We start from the raw sequence: 15931 nt of genomic DNA, 5'->3' as shown, positions 1-15931 counted from the left end.
TATAAGAGGGGTTTTTTTTCCCTGTGCTGGCAGCTTAAAAAGGCTATAAGCACTGCTAGAAGTTGTCAGATTGACATTATGCGGGTGCATTGTCTGAGGTTTTTTCCCCCCCTAGTTTTCCATTGCTGGAGATAGCTAAAGTTATATGTATGTTTGGCTGCTACGATTTCCTCCCCATGTCAAAAATCCAGGACCCAGACCTACCCGGCTGGGCTGAGCCCGGCCCATCTGGGGCAGTCCCTGGACCATCTGTCCCCATTCCCCAATCCTGCCCCAGATAAATCAGCTGGCATTGGGGTCCTTGGCCCCATTTACCCCTTGCATGGAGGTCCTGTCCTGGTAGAACCTCCCCACCCCATTAAACTTCATCCCCCCCCCCCCTTATAAATGCAATTTTACCCACCCATCCTGACCCCCCTAACCCCTCCCCCCCCTCCCCCCTGTCCTACCCTTTCCTATCCTCACTGTACCTTATCACAATTGTTCGTTCGATTCACTCACGCGGAAGTTAGTTATCTAAGGCTTCTTTTACCAACCTCTTGTAAGGCATCTGTACAATTAGGAATAGGAATATTTCCTAATACCATGTTTTTTTTAGACATTGTTTTTTGGTCATTTATTTTTTTCTTCTATTTAAAAAGCTCTATTTAAAACATTAAGACTTTTAGACATTTAAGACATTGTTTTTTGTCATATATATTTTTCTTCTATTTAACTATTATTTAAAAAGTTCTTCGTTATATGTAATTGCCCCCAAGCAAGTTTTTCAACTGTTCTCTGTAAACCGATTTGATTTGCATATAATGTAAGAAGATAGGTATATAAAAAAACATAAATAAATAAATAAATAAATAAATAAATAATAAGAAAGGATCCAAAGTTGTCCTCATTCCCCAGTCGCCTCTGCCCCTGCTGCAGCTATTTAAAAATGGCAACCAGCCCTGAGACTAACACCAAAGTGATGACAAAATGGAGCCGTCTAATGTCTGGCCAGTGCCATTTTCTTGTAATGATGTATGTTTGCCTGGCTGGAGAAGGAAATGGCATTAGCTGGCTCTGAGACCAATGCCATTTTGATGTCACTTTGGCAGCAGTGTCAGAGTTAGGTGCAGGGGCAGGAGTGACTGAAATTGCTTCTAACTCTTTCTCCTACCAAGATCGTGTAAACCTATTTCTGTGAGAAGACGTGTCGTGCCTGAGTGTTATTTTGTGGTTGTGGCAGCAAGTAATTGACGTTATATTCAATTCACAGAGATACAGTTTAACATAGGATATTAAACAAATAACTTAATCAGAATCTTACTTTTATTTATGTACAACAAGCCGTTAAGCCCGTAACAACGGGCTACATTAAAACATTTTTTTTCGGTTTGGTTTTCGGAAACGGCACTCTTCCTCATTTCTTCTCCCTCACTCCCCCTTCCCCTCTCTCATTCACCTTGGTCACTCACCCCCCTTCCTCCACTCACCTCCCTTCCCTCCCCTGCCTCCACTCAAACTCCTTTCCCTCAGTCTTATTCACCCTCTTTCTCCCACTGCCTCCCTCCCCTATCACTGAAACCCCCTTTCCTTCACTCTTACCTCCCCTTCCCTCATTCTCACTCCTTCCCCTCCTCAGTCACTCCCCACCCTCACTCTCATACCCTCCCGTCCCCTCTCAGTCACTACGCTATGTGACTCACTCCTTCCCTTGTGGCACGGCAGTCTGTTACTCTTGGCCCTTATTGGAAATCTTTTGTTTCTAATTTTATTCCCCTCTGCCACTGATGCAGAGAGCAGTACTGGAGCTCCATCAAAGTAAAGGCTTGCTTTGCTCTCTTTCTGGGAGACCTGTGCCTTTAAGAAATCTGCTCAGGGACTTGAGAGGGAGGAGGGAGCAGGGAGCAGGGAGCAGGGCTCTGACTTTCACTTTTGTTGCTCTGCTTTGTGGGGAGTGGGGTGGAAGAATGCCCAAGTAAACTTTTCCCCTGGTGGCTGAGACCCCCCCACGGGTTGATAGCACTGCTCCCCCCTCCCTCCTGCTGCAGTTGCTGAATGTTTACTTAGCTTCTCCTTATCTGCGGGACTCAGGGGGCAGGCTGACTCAAATTTTCTCCGTTCCATTGTCTTCGCTGTGTGTTCAGCTGGAGGTAAGGAGCAGATCTCTACTGCATTTGCTGGTGACTCTTCTTTCCTCCTCCTGTCCCTGTTCGTGAGGTGACGGTCCGGCCATCCCTCCCTACTCCTCCTCCTCCCCCCCCCCCCTGGCGGTGGAGGAGGGACGGGCTCAGGCTCTTAACATATCGCAGCGGCAGCTCCCTGCCGTTTCCTCCTCCCCTCTGTCGCTCAGAGTTCTCTGTGCCGCACATGCACAGTAGAGCTGCTCTCTACTGCGCATTTGCGGCACATCGGTCAAGCTTCATTTATCTAGTTAGATATCTTATATTATATTTAATTTATTTACCGAATTGTAAAGAAAATCAACAGTTATTTATATATATATATACAATTTCTGTTGACTTATTTTTTTTAGATACTTCCATAACTTCAAAAAACATACAAGAAAACTATTAATTTCAGTTAAGTATTTCAATATTCTTCTTTAAACTACTTCTTTAAATCTATTTGCAATTATCAATAGTATTTCAATTGCTAAGAACTGATCCTTTGTGTAAAATTATTTTTCTAGTAAAGAAGGTAGTCTGATGGATGATACCTGATTGTAAGTATATCTCTTTTCCTCTCCTCTATTTCTTTTCCTTTTCTCTTTTAGTAGTATTAATTATCACAATGTCTATGTTTCTCTTTTTCTTCCTTCTTTATCCTTTCATTGCCACCAGTTGTTTTTCTTCTTCACTTTTCTTTCTTTCCTTCTTTCTTCCTTCACTCCTACTAACTTACTCTTTAAACAAATTAAAAAGAGAAACTATCTTTTCCTGTAACCTCTCCCGGTCTTCTGAATGCCTTGTCAGTGGTGTTTCCTACTATGAGTGTTCAGGTGGGTGGTTGCTTATGTCATTAATGACGTTTCAGTCCCTAGCCTGAACTTTTTCCTGTCAGTGAAGCCTCTACCTATCCTTCACTCCAGTGTTTTAAAAACAAAATAAACTATCAAGAAGCCCTGGGAACTCCCCTAGTCAGTAAAGGCAGTGGCAGCAGCAGGGGGTTATAAGGCTTTCTCCTTCCTCTTTCTTTATGCAGTGGCTCTTGTACCAGGAAGTAGGGGTGTGCATTCGTTTTGAACTTAAATGGAAAACGCAACTTATTTTTTTTTTTTAACTTAAAAAAATGATGAGGCGTAAACGATCGGATTTCCAACTTATTCAACATAGCTATGTTGAATACGTTGGAAATCACGATTGTTGATCTAAATAAAAATTTAAACCCCTCACCCTCCTTAATCCCCCCCCAAGACTTACCAAAACTCCCCAAGCTGGCCAAAAGTTCCTTTTGAGCCCAATGAGGGGTCCCGGAGCGAACCCGAGGGGAATCACGTGACGTCGGCGCCACATCAGAGTGACGCGGCGTCACGTGATTCCCCTCGGGTTCGCTCCGGGACCCCTCGTTGGGCTCAAAAGAAACTTTGGCCAACTTGGGGGGGCCTCCTGACCCCCCCAAGCTGGCCAAAAGTGCCTTTTGGGCCCAACGAGGGGTCCGGGAGCGAACCCGAGGGGAATCACATGACGCCGCGTCACTCCGACGTGACGCCGACGTCACATGCTCCTTGCAAAGGAGTTCAGGAATGGCGTCCTGACCCCGCTGGACCACCAGGGAGTTTTGGTAAGTCTTGGGGGGGGGGGGATTAAGGCGGGTGAGGGGTTTAAATTTTTATTTGCACATATGGACATAGACTCAACTTATGGAATTCTCCATATGTCCATATTGACCGCAAATGGGACCCCCTTTCGACTTATGGACTTATGAACTTAAACTTTTGGTCTGCACATCCCTACCAGGAAGAAAAGGGCACTGGAAGCTGCAGCTGTTATCACTACTGCACGCTGACAGGAGCTTATGTCTCCCATTTTCAATTCTTCTTTCCTTGGTGTGGTTCCTCTTCTGCCTCTTGTGATGTTGGAGCATGATTACAGCAACAATTCAATGTCTTTTTTTGTAATGCGGGTCTCTTTCACTCACACTTGTACTAGCACAACTCTACATCCCCAGGTGAGCTCCAACCCGCCATCTCAGAAATCACTCTTTGGAGATAGCTCCAGTCACTCTCATTAGTTTGAATTTTATTTCTCAGTCTCTTGCAGTGGAGAACCAGTGTGGCACTCTTGGGTCTTGCAGGCTTTCCCCATGCGTGCCTATTATAAGTGTCTTGGTAAGGCCTCCTGCTTTTCTGATTGCAGCATACAATGGCTCTCTCTGAATCTGGTTTTCTCTTTGTAGTTGTGTCTTAGTGTCTCTGCCAAGGCAGTGATTTAATAGTGGTAAGGCTTGTTGTTGGTAGTGATCTGATGTCTTAGTTCTGTCTCAGTTTCTCCTGTCAGTCACTTTGGTCACTTGCGGCATTGCCACTCTTTCTATCTTCCTGTTCCCAGCATCTCATGGCATCATGGCCTCCTGTGGTGGGGAAGTTAATTTATGTATTGCAGTTCTGGGCTTACTCTCTCTTTCAATTATCGCAGTGGTGCTCCTGGTGACGGTGGTAGTCCAGCGACCTGGATCTCTCTCTCAGTGCTCAGTTGACTTATTTTTCTCTCCTCATCAGGAAATTTTAATCTCCCTGTGGAACTTTGGTGCTGCTCTATGTTCTTTCTTCTCACCTCTGAAGAATGTGTGGCATTTTCTTTCCCTGCAGCCTCCGTCAATTGTGATCAAATCTGCAACCGGCATCTCAGGCACAGGTTTCCTACTGTGAAGCACTGATGCCAGTTCCTAATATTTACTGACCTCCTGACATAGTTATAGATAGGTCTGTCTCTCCATTTAACTCTTGCTCATTCCTTTTTTTTTTGTTTCTCTAATTCCTGTTGTAATGTCGTCTTACTTTTGGGTGGAGACTTCACAGTCATTTAATGTAATCCTTTTCTATTGGCCAAGACAGTGTTAACATTTCTTGCTGATGCTTCCTTGAGTCTGGGTTCATAGTGGTGATGCTGCTGTAGCCTCTTTTAGTTTAGTAGATCTTTTTCTCTGGTCTCATCCACATTTTTTCTTTATTTTACAGGTCTCTTTTCTATCTGTGTATCCAGTCTCCAGCCCTCAGACTTTGGGGACTTTCCAGTCTTTTGCATTGAGTGTCACATGTATGATTTTTTACCCGCCGGTGAGAGATTATATGTGTGCACTCGGTGCAAAGAGCTCCTGGTTCTCAGGGAACGAGTCCGATCTCTGGAGGCTAGAGTAGCAGACTTGAGGAGCTGAGGGAGACAGAGAGGTACATTCATGAGACCTTCAGGGACATAGTAGCCAAGTCCCAAATTCAGTCTGGCAGCCCTAGTGCTGCCTTGGAACAGAAAGGTCTCCCAGTAGGAGAACATCACCCTGGTGTAGCAGGCAGTGATCCTGTAGCAAGGCCTGCTCTCCAGGTGATGTATTGTCCTCTCGCACTGAGGACAAGACTCCCAGGGCTACTGCCCAGGAGGGAAGGGTTAAGCTGGCCATCATAGTTGGTAATTTGATTATTAGAAATGTAGATAGCAGGGTGACTGGTGGACGTGAGGACCGCCTGGTAACTTGACTGCCTGGTGCGAAGGTGGCAGACCTCACGCATCACCTAGATAGGATTATAGACAGTGATGGGAAGGAGCCGGCTGTCGAGGTACATGTGGGCACCAACATAGGAAAATGTGGGAGAGAGGTTCTGGAAGCCAAATTTAGGATTTTAGGTAGGAAGCTGAAATCCAGAACCTCCAGGGTGGCATTCTCTGAAATGCTTCCTGTTCCACGTGCAGGTCCCCAGAGGCAGGCAGAGCTCCAGAGTTTCAATGCTTGGATGAGATGATGGTGAAGGGAAGAGGGATTCAGCTTTGTAAGGAACTGGGGAAACTTTTGGGGAAAGGGGAGACTTTTCCGAACAGATGGGCTCCACCTTAACCAGAGTGGACCCAAGCTATTGGCACTAACTTTCAAAAAGGAGATAGAGCAGCTTTTAAAGTAGAACAAGGGGGAAAGCCGACAGTCACTCAGCAGTGCATGGTTCGGTGAAATGTATCCTTGAAGGATACTAATGAAACAGGAGAGTTAGGGCATCCCAACAAAGAGGTTCCATTAAAAGCAAACATAGTCCATATGCCTATATGTAAAAAATCACTGAAGCTAATGATTTCCGAATTATCTCAAACAACTGAAAAGCAGGTTGTTAAAACAAAGAAAAAACACACTTTGAAATGTCTGTATGCCAATGCCAGAAGTCTAAGAAGTAATATGGGAGAGTTAGAGCATATAGCAGCAAATGATGAGATTGACATAATTGGCATCACAGAAACTTGGTGGAAGGAGGATAACCAATGGGACAGTGCTATATCAGGGTACAAAATTATATTGCAATGATAGGGAAGATCAACTTGGTGGGGGTGTGACACTTTATGTCTGGGAGGGTATAGAGTCCAACAGGATAAAGATCATACAAGAGACTAAATGCTCAGTAGAATCTATATGGATAGAAATCCCATGTGTGTTGGGTAAGAGTATAGTGATAGGAGTATACTACCATCCACCTGGACAAAATGGTCAGACAGATGATGAAATGCTAAGAGAAATCAGAGAAGCAAACCAATTTGGTAGTGCAATAATAATGGGAGATTTCAATTACCAAAAGTACATAATGAGCAAGAACTGCACTTAAAGCAATATCGCAGAACACACAAAGTGCAGATAAAAGTTCAATCCTGACAGGACACTCACAAAGGGTGTATAAATTACAGTTTCTTTATTTCTCCAATATGGCAACTCCACTGATTTATACAAGCAATGGCTTAATGGCGTCCCCCGACACGGTCCCGTGTTTCGCCGCGGGCTGCATCGGGAGGGCTCACCACCGGGAATTCACAAGAAAGCTGACAGCAAATGTACTTGAAAGGTGACAGGGAGCGCCAATATTGACTGGGTAAATGTAACATCAGGACTTGCTAGAGACATAATGTTCCTGGATGTAATAAATGATTGCTTCATGGAGCAATTGGTTCAGGAACCAACAAGAGAGGGTGCTATTTTAGATTTAATTCTTAGTGCATGCACTGCCTCCATAACATGCATATTTTCTCTCATGCATATTCAATTTGGATATCCTGAAAACCCGACTGGCTGGCGGGCCCCCAAGACAGGGTTGGGGACCTCTGGATTATAGGGCATCATGGAGACCCCGGGGAAGTCCTAGGAACAGGACCAGTGCTTCCAATATGCAAACTAGGCAGTCGCCTAGAGCACCAAAATTTGGGGGGCTGCAAAATCCCACTAGCACAAGGCCCAAAGGGGGGAAACCAATACAGCCAAAGAAGAGAGCGCTGTGCTGGAGCTGCCACCGATAGGTAAGTTTAAAGTTTTGGTGCATGACCAAGGGTTCACTGAGGGCGCCAAATACTCTTGAACCATTCCTGTCCTGTCCAGGAAGCAGAGGAGCCGAGGAAGCCTTTTTTTCTTTTTTTAGTGAAATGAACCAAAAATACCCCAAAAATGGTAATTTTACGGTATTTTTCAATTCAGATGTGCCCATTTGTTTAAGGTGAATGTACCTGCCTGTTCACTACTGCCTCCTTTGTAATCTTTATATTTCTGAATTGACTGTAATGACTTCCACCTGCTCTACAGTCAGGATCAAAGCTGTAAGTGAAATCCCTCCCTAAAAGAGAAGAAAACTAAAGAGTTAAAATAGGTAAATATAATTCCTGTAACGGTACGACAGTTATTCTTCTGCTCCAGCACGGAACCTAGCCATGGCACAATGAGTACAGAGTAAAAACAGGAAAAGTTTACAGTAAGAAACTAAAGTGGAGGTGTTCTCAGTGGGTTGCCTATTTAATGGGATAGGAAATGCCAGCAGAATGAAATCTGCTACAATATTTTGTCAGTGAACATGTTAAAAATTCATTTGTTGCAAGAAAAGGAAAGAAGAGAAGGGGGAAGGGAGCTCAAAGGCTATTAATTTAAATAAATCCTTATTAAAGAAGTAGAATAGGCTTATTATATAAGGCATCTTTTTTAGAAACAAAAAAAAAAAAGTCTGAGGATTACAGTACTGTGCTGAGTCATCCAAAGACTTTTAAGTGAACGTGAACAAGTCACCATTGTAGACTCACTGAAGACGGGGAAGGAAAGTTTCAAAGACATTTCCATGGGTAAAACAGCATTTTATGCGAGGAAGTGGCATATTTGAAAGTTGCCTACCCTTAATGCACGTAAAGGTGAAGTCACACAGAGAAAAGATGTTCCTAAAGGAGGAGTCAGGGAGGGTTAGCTCTTATGTGCATATACTTACATTTACATGTGTATGCATAATTTCCCTGGAATAAAGTCCCTGCATGTAAAGGGGCCTATGGTTTCTTCACTAGACCTATTAGTCATTCACTGGGGGAGCATATTGAGGTTAGTAGAGTAGTGAGTGGACTGGACTGCTTTATTATGGAACTGTCCTCGAGGAGTAGTTACAGTGTTAAAAGTCCAGTGTTTGATCACAGAAACCCAAAAAGGTTTTAGTGAGGTGTTAGGGAATGAGAGAAGATAATTACTCAACCCTCTGAATGATTTTGGAGCTTGGGAAAGGGGTAATACCTGCTTTAAAGTCATGCAGTGAATATAGAGGGCTACACAGAAAATTCCTGGTAGTGGAGCTTTTGCTATTTTATTTAAAGTAACAGGTCTTGGGAAATCCAGCCGTAGGGTAGAGAATATCCCCGCTTTGAGGGAATAAATCTCTCACCCTGGGTTCATTCTTCTGTGGGTGAAGAAGAAGAACCCTGATCAGAGTTCAAGGTCTGCTGTTTGTCCAGAGGTAACCAGCAGTATGTCAAGAGCAGAGAGGAGGATACAGTTGCCTGTCAAATGCTCTGCATCCAATCTTCCAGAAGTCCAAAGAAGAAATGTATGGAGAAGAGATTCTGGCATATGAGAAGCAGGTAACATGAGGGTTCCCTGGGAAGCACACAGGACTCCCAGAGTGCCAAAATTTTGAGGGTGGCAAAATCCCTCTGGGACGAGACCCAGATGGGTGCTGTGCTAGAGCTGCCAAAGAAGGGAGCACTGTGCAGGAGCCATTGTCATCAGAAGGGCTTTGCTGGAGCTGTCACTCATAGGTAAGTTGGAGGAGAACGATGTATGACCGAAGGTTCACCTAGGCCTCTAAATATTCTTGTACTGGCCCTGGAGGCAGAGAGCCCACCATCCATCCAATGGAGCCTTAATCAGCAAGGAAAAGAGTGAAGGGATCCCAGGAAGTTGAACTAACAAAGATCAATTAACATCCTTTTACCACTCCAGTTCCTGCTTGTGGATTGATTCCACATGCTTTAAAGACTGTAAGTACTACTTGCAACTACTTCATCTGAACTGCACGATAAAATCTTTAAAGTCTGGAACACCACACCTTTGAACCATCCAAACATTTTGGGATCTGGAGATTAAACTCCCTCCACTTTTGGAGAATCTACAGCAGGGCTGCAGGAATAGTTTGGGACTAAGCATTCATATTGAGCATGTTCTTCTGCTATTTAAAAGAGTAGCAGATAGGAGGATACAAGTACAGGTCTCTGCACGTGCTTTTTCTGATCCAACTTTTGAAATGTTTATCTATCTTTTTATCTTTATTCAGGCACTAGGTGATTTACAATTTAAAGCATAAAATAATTAAAGCACATCATATATAGTCAACAATAATACCATAAGACAAAAACTCTATAAAATATTATTCATTCAAACAACTGCCTACTTAAACACCGTTTATTAAAATTTACAGACAATACAATCAAGAACATCGTCCATAATTTACCATTATAAGATGAAATTCAATCAGTCCCCCACCTGCACAAACAGAAAAATATATGAGAACATTTATAAACACTAAGGTTGAAACAGCAACCAAAGGGCCTGATTTATTAAGGCTTTTCTGCCATTCTTTGTCTATGAGAACAATGCTTAGTAATTGAGGTCCAAAATTTGCTAATAGAATTGCACAATACATATAATCCATTCAGTTAAATGCCTGCCTAAACAGGAATGTTTTCAATGTTAGAACACGGTGAGAGCATTGCTCCCAGTGGGAAGATAATTTGGATTGGTGGCAAAAAGTTTGAGTTCCGCCCTGAAGCAGCTCAATGGTGAAATGATTGGCCAATGTCAGTGGCGGCTTTTGCCGGGATTTTTGATTTGTCAAAATGGGCAGTTAATTCAAGATACGTTTATCTTATATATATATATATAAAAATGATAAAAAAATATAAATTGCACAGATGAAAATTGAATAAAATAGGTTGGTTGGAGGTTTCTGATTAATGATTAGAAAAATACTGCATTATAAAGTTGGCTAACATAGTATGCCAGATTTCTGAGGTCTTTTTCTCTGCCATTTACTCACGCTGTGAATTTAAGATACTCTTCACAGTAATATTATTCTAGGTGAAAGAATTTTGCATAATTAAAGCTCTGAGGACCAATCAAACTCCTCAGGGGTTGGGGGCCACTAGAATAACATCAAGCTCTTAAACAAGACAGCTTTCATATAACCTATTCCATGGCTCAGCATACAAAACACCAGATGTGAACCAAGCAGATTCTCGTTTGCCGCTGGCCAGAGCACTTTGTGCCCTAACAGTTTATCACACTGGTCAGTAAACACATTCCTCTGCTGAAACCTTTTATTTCCTGGCTCACACGGTAGGGCAATCATTCCCGCACATCTCAAAATAACTGTTGGAAAAAAGTGGAAATCACGGAAAGAGGAAGAGCAATCAAACATCAGTCAACCCCTCATGAGCCATAAAGTTAACATGCAATGCTAACAAGATATATGTACATGCATACCTTCACTTGCTGCCGTGTCAGTGCCGTACTGTGTCTGCATGCCTACCACGACCTCCGGCCTCACAGTTTGGAGAACCAGCTCCTCTGCTGGTGTGAACACGATATAACATGGTGGCCCTCTACCAGTCCTCTTTGCCGATGCGTCTATTTTTGAGGCCTTCTATTTGACCTCTTTCCTGGTGTCACACCACCGGTGCTGCACCTGTTTAACGTCCCTGGGTGTGACCGAAAGGGAGGTCACATCCTGAGCGATCTTTTCCCAAATCCTTTTCTTTGTGGAGCACAAAAACTTGGACTGGAAAAGAACTTTATATTTCTCGCAGATGGCACAGCACAATAATTTCTTCTCTTCATCTGTGAAGCGAGTGTTACGGGTTCGCTTTTTGGATGGCTGGCTAGAAGTTGTGCCTTCCTGTTGTTCATACTCAACGGCATGCTCCTCATCCTCAATAATTGTGCATTTTCCCGGCATATTAATACCTGAATGGTAAAAAATAACCTGTGATTAATGAATGGGAAGACAGCATGACGGAAATGAACAGAATCTGTATAAATAAAATATACTAGAAACAATACAGGCCCATGTACAGCATCAAGCAAGAGCCTGAAGTGCCTTCCAGTAATGGTTGCCGGTCTCTGGACTCCGCCTCTACCCGTGCAATGCAATGTTTTCTGGGCATCATTGTCTGAATCGGAGAAAATAACAAGGGGAAAAGGGGTTAATGACTGTGATGAAAATTTACAAAAGAATGACAGCAAAGGAACAGGGCACATGGAGAGCATACAGCCAAGAGTCTAAACCCTGAAAGAAAAGGGGCACATATACAGCCAACAGTCACAGTGACAATGAGGAACATCAAAAACAGAATAACCTCAAAGAAGAGGGGCACATATACAGGTAACAGTGAAAATAATAAACATCAAAAAAAGAATAACCGCTAAAAAAGGGGCACATATACAGCTAACAGTCACAGTTAATCATGAACATCAAAAAAGTAATTTCCAGTGAGAAGAGGGGAACATATATTGCAAACAGGAAAATGAAAACAGACCTGCCACCATGGATGTTGAGGCCATGGAAGGTAGCGAGAAAAAGGTGGGAATGTCCTTGTTCGCCGGCCATGTAACCTTGCAATGTCCGTGACCTGCGGCGGAACCAAAGGGACGCCCAATTCTATGCTTGATCCTTGAGCGCCCAAGCCTAAGCGCACAGAAAAGTCATTAACATAGGGACATGGAGCAACCCAAGGGACGCCTAATTCTAGGCTTCAGCATACATCACGGTCTAGCTACCAACCTTTCCGGACTATCACGAAGGTTGGAAGAAAGACAGCCTTGAGCACCAGAAAGGTTGGTTGAACGTTCGAAAGTGGCTAGCGTGGCCGCAGCGTCCATGAATCCTGGTGGCCTTGCAGTACCTGTTGGAAAGAAAGAAGCGTGTATTGCTATGCCTACCTACTGAAAGCTTTGCGGATCTCCCGATAGATATCCAACGGAACAGTTGAACACGGTCTGTCCTAGGCCAAAACGAATTAGATAGGGACTTTTTCATTTGGAGAAGCGACTTATATACACATCCATGGTAGGATTATGACACTGTGATGATGTCACAAATGGGAAACAGCAGTTCCAAAAAGGTGGAAAAAAAGGTGGGAATGTCCATGATCAGCCTTGAGTGCCTGAAAAGTTTGTAGCAGTAGGGACATGGCGGAACCGAAGGGACGCCTAATTCTAGGCTTCAGCCTTGAGCCCCTGAAAAGTTTGAAGCAGTAGGGACATGGTGGAACCAAAGGAACGCCTAATTCTAGGCTTCAGCCTTGAGCGCCGATAAGTGTTGGTAACAATACAGACATGGAGGGTGGCGAGAAAAAGGCGGGAATGTCCATGTTCGCGGGCCATGTAACCTTCCAACGTCCATGGCCTGCAGCGGAGGGGCAGCAGCCTTGAGTGCCTGAAAAGTTTGTAGCAGTAGGGACATGGCAGAACCAAAGGGACGCCTAATTCTAGGCTTCAGCCTTGAGCGCCTGAAAAGTTCAGCAGTAGGGTCATGGTGGAACCAAAGGGACGCCTAATTCTAGGCTTTAGTCTTGAGCGCTTGGACAGTTTGTTGCAGTACGGACAAGGCGGAACCAAAGGGACGCCTCAACGGACGCTGGGAGCAGGTGGCAGGGCGCTAGCACGTGCAACGCCGTGCCCGTACGGCCATTTTATTAATGATATCCAAGATGCTGAGAGGGAGGATGCCCAACTTTAGCGCCAGGGATGTGAGGCTGCTGGCATCCCTAATTGTCGAGGACGAAGGGCACCTGTACTTCAGCCATGGCCCGCGGGACCAGGACAGGGCCGACAAGGCCTGGTGGGTGCTCAGGGCCCAATTCAACACCCAAGCTTCCTACCTGAGGGAGGTAAGTTTGTAGGCCTCTGTTTCTTGTTATCTTCTAACACGCAGGAAAAAAAACAAGTAAAATAACATATTTATTTATTTATTTATACATATTTTTTTATATAAATTTTTTTATATACCGCTGAACGTTGAAAACATAACCTCGGTTTACAGTAAACAGTAATTCAGCAACTAGCTTTACATTCTAATGACCATGGAACAAAACAAGTACAGCTAAGTCAAAGTAAGATAGAAACAAATAATGCAACTTGAACAAGTCTAAAAAAGGTAGTAAAATAAGGGGGAAAGTATAAATATCTGGGTATATTCAAATAATAGGAGTCGGGAGAGTCCAAGATTGCATTCTATTTGAAGGATGAAATTGTATTTAGGGGACACATAAATAGCTTACAAAGGATTGCCAGTGAACGAAATTATGAGGAAATATGGAAACAAAGGGATGGAAAGATTGGCATATTGACACATCCTGCACTATTAAGCTTACCTTCCACCCTCCTCTCCGTAATAAAAAGACCATTACATTCCGAAAACATTGCAAACCTGAAGATATTATTGACCCTATAACAAAGGGTCTAAGGAATTTAGACCTCTCTGATGCCAACTCTGCTGTTTCCTCATGGCACCAAATCACCAGTGATATATATTTGGGGGGTTGTTTTGTATTGCTGTGGGTGACAATAGGAAAACTGACACTTGACTTGTTTGAACCAAGGAAATTACATTTATTTGGTGATTGTTTTGTATTGCTATGCGTGACAATAGGACAACTGGTACTTGACTTGTTTGAAGTATTTGGGTAGTTGTTTTGTATTGCTGTGGGTGACAAAAGGAAAACAGACACTTCGCTTGTTAGACTTGTTTGTTTTGAATTTTTTTTTGCCTCAAAAGCAAAGTAAACGTTTTAGTTCAACTTGTGTTTCCTATTTCTATTGTATTACCGCCAGGTTGAGGCATTGAAGAAGCGGGCAAGGCGGATCTGGAAGGAGGAGCCGGATTACCTGAGGGCCCTGCGGGCCCATCGCAGAGCAGAAGGTACGTCCTGTTAGCAAATGTCATGGTTGACCTGCATGAGTCAAAGTCTTCTTTACAAATGCCATGAAGACATTTCACATTTGTACCATTCTTGATCAATGCATGTGCAGCTGTGACAATTTTTCTATTTCTGTTTTCAGAGAGCACCACGGATAACAGTACGAGCAAGGAAGAATATGCTCCTCCAGGAGAATACCACAGTGAGCCTTTAATAGCATTGGCATACTTAAAGTATATGGATGTTTAATGCCATTTGGCATGCCTATGAAATGTGCATTTGTAAATGTCATACTCTCTGTAATGGTAGAGGTTATGTTCCTGTTTAAAATGTTGCTAAGTTCTCCCTCCTACTGTTGTGGATGTTTTCATGTGCGACAGCAGTAATGCTTTAACTTTTTCTCTTTTCAGACACATCGCCAGAGGGAGAAATGGAGGAGGAGGAGAAAGCGGCAACACCGAGCTTGACCCCTGAGCCCCCCCTCAATCAAGCCCCCCCCCCAATTATTTTTCTGCCCCAACTCTCTCCTGCCCTAGCTGCCATTGGAGACGAGGAGGACACAAGATGGCGCCAGCTGTCCATTGCTCCTACCATGTGACAGGGGCCGACCAATGGCATCAGTAGCCTCTGTGACATCGTAAGGGCAAAGGGCCATTGGCACCATTTTGATTCATAGGAGGCCCAACAGCCCGATGGCCTGGAGGGACAGATCACTCATGGGACCCCACTGGACCACCAGGGCTTTTAGTACGTCTTGGGGAGGGATCGGGATGGTGGGTTGATTGTAATACAGTAAATATGAAGAGTTGGGATGCTTTTTTTTCTTTTTTAAATAAATGTGCCCCTCCCCCCCCCCCCCCCCCCCCCCGCACTAACCTGAAAAATGAATTTTCCCCGAAGTTCGGGGAAAATCCATTTCGTGGTTCAGGTTCCCCGAACCACTACGAATTAGGCAATTTTGTTGAACTTGCCTAATTCATGATAAACGAATCCACATCTCTACTATGCACACCTATGTCCATTGCCACAGAAAGTTCATGAAGGGGTGCCTGCTGCTCCATTAACCTCTGCAGCATCATATAGGTAGAATTCCACTGGGTGGAAATGTCTTGAATGAGACGCTTGTGAGGCATCTCCAAATCAGTCTGCTTTTGTCGGAGAACCTGCCCACCTTCACACTTCTGTGGAAGTGCACTGGTATGTTTCTGCACTTGTGTATTAACGTATGCAGGTATTCATTCTCTTTGTCATTGGACTCCAACCCCAGAGCTGACTTCACTACCAGGTGCAGAGTGTGTGCAAAACATCAGATGTTCTGAAAGAGCCCATCGGATATTGCCTTTACAATGTTTGCACCATTGTCTGTGACAAAGAACCCTGCCTGAAGATTCCTGTCTCACTGGTGTAGCTGCCAGACCAACAGCATCTGTCAGATGCATGCTAGAATATTGGCTGAGGTATGGGCCTTGCCCGTCAGGTGGGTGTGCATTAAAGCCCATGTCCACCCTGATAGTGGTTCATTAATAGAGCTGCTGCCTGCCCCTGCCTCAGCCAGG

General features: G+C 44.0%; 1 long non-coding RNA gene across 1 annotated transcript; it reads left to right on the top strand.

Annotated features, from left to right (window-relative positions):
• Positions 1-1745: 1745 nt before the first annotated feature.
• LOC115081601 lies at positions 1746-15127 on the top strand. The gene is made up of 6 exons (XR_003853837.1): positions 1746-2129; positions 2513-2558; positions 2669-2701; positions 14290-14377; positions 14518-14577; positions 14786-15127. It is a non-coding gene; the product is annotated as an uncharacterized LOC115081601 (long non-coding RNA).
• The last annotated feature ends 804 nt before the right edge of the window (positions 15128-15931 follow it).

Source organism: Rhinatrema bivittatum, chromosome 1 (genome assembly GCF_901001135.1).
Source record: "Rhinatrema bivittatum chromosome 1, aRhiBiv1.1, whole genome shotgun sequence".
In the NCBI taxonomy this organism is placed as follows: Eukaryota; Metazoa; Chordata; class Amphibia; order Gymnophiona; family Rhinatrematidae; genus Rhinatrema; species Rhinatrema bivittatum.
Note: the sequence above shows the minus strand (reverse complement) of the source record. Positions and strands in the feature narration are given on the sequence as shown.